General features: G+C 36.2%; 1 long non-coding RNA gene across 1 annotated transcript in view; it reads right to left on the bottom strand.

Moving 5' to 3' along the window:
• Positions 1 to 6: 6 nt before the first annotated feature.
• Positions 7 to 1,347, bottom strand: part of LOC106869570 (uncharacterized) — a 3,376-nt gene continuing 2,035 nt past the window's right edge. Inside the window, exons 2-3 of the long non-coding RNA XR_001409413.2 lie at positions 1,174 to 1,228; positions 7 to 413 (exon numbers count right to left, since the gene is read on the bottom strand). This is a non-coding gene — a long non-coding RNA (uncharacterized LOC106869570). The remainder of the gene's footprint in view (positions 414 to 1,173; positions 1,229 to 1,347) is intronic.

Consider the following 1,347-nt stretch of genomic DNA (forward strand, 5'->3'; position numbering starts at 1 on the left):
TATTGAAACCAGGTAGCAAACGGCTTCGCAGGAAGTCGTTTGTTTCACTAAAATCATTTAAATTACTACCTACAGGTTGCACAATATCTGTTGGATGATTATGAAAGCAAAAGAAGCATCATTTTGACATCAAACTTCATGAAATTACAAAAATTCTACAGACCAGTTCAATTTCGCATACAAAGTTCTAGATAGATTCATGTATTCTGCTTTCCTCGCTTGACCATGAGAATTAGTTAAATTTGAATAAAACTCAAATATAACCGATGCAATAACAGTCTCTGGGTTCGCATGGAATCAACAGGAAGTCAAATTAGATCCAGGATAGGTTTATTTGGTTCAAAGCTTTCGTGTTTTCTTCCATCTTCGATAATGTTCCAACAGAAAAGAAAATCAGTCGTTCAGTTTGACCGCTGAAAATAATATTTACGAGCATAAACAGCAGAAATTCCATAATTTAGACATTACTTCTATTTTGATATCTAAATTCATAGTTTTCAATAACATCGTGTCAATGTTTCGAGTTTCCATTAAATTTTCGATTTCGCTCTGTTGTTAATCGTGTTAAAACCTAACTCAAACACACATCGTGACAACTACAATATAAATATTTAAGTATCTATCAACCAAATCAATCAGCTTTGATAAAGCGGTAAACTTTTGCCAAGGTAAATCCTATCTGGTTATGATGCACGAGAGAAGCAATTTCATTTGTACAACACTTCGCTTATACCGGTTTCAGTCACTGAACCACAGTTACGTATTAAAGCCTTGCATTGACCATAGCACTTTTCATTACAGAACTTTATTGGATAGGCTAAGTCAGCGCTTGACAAGGGGCCGCATAGTGATACGAGTAAAGATAAACGCAACGCTCTCAATGTTGCACTCGCACATTCGGCCGTTTACCAAATGTTACTCAAAGATTTGTTAAATCTAAGGCAACAGTAGAAGACTCCAAGCTGGCCTACGATAGAATTGAACGTGAAACATGGTTTCGAAGAGAACCTAACATCTGTATCCGTGTCTATAAATATAACAATGGTGACACATTTTATTGGAATATTCATTTCCAAAGAGTTATGAACTACATAGTCTATACTGCCGGCAGGGAGCTAATGAAGCCGCAGCACCCACTTCCCACCGACAAAGTATATGAAGAAAAATATGTACCTTCATAAAAGCAGCCAGAGTCAAATCAGCGTCACATGGATGTCAATATGTCACGCTGAAAATGAGAAAAGTTTGAGATTTTTAGTTTACGAATGCTGGTTCTTTTATCTTGCGAAGGATAATCAAATTTAAAGCACATTTTCCAGAAGTATGGTTGATTTACCACCCCGAAAC

Source organism: Octopus bimaculoides, chromosome 17, assembly GCF_001194135.2.
Source record: "Octopus bimaculoides isolate UCB-OBI-ISO-001 chromosome 17, ASM119413v2, whole genome shotgun sequence".
NCBI classification, from domain to species: Eukaryota; Metazoa; Mollusca; class Cephalopoda; order Octopoda; family Octopodidae; genus Octopus; species Octopus bimaculoides.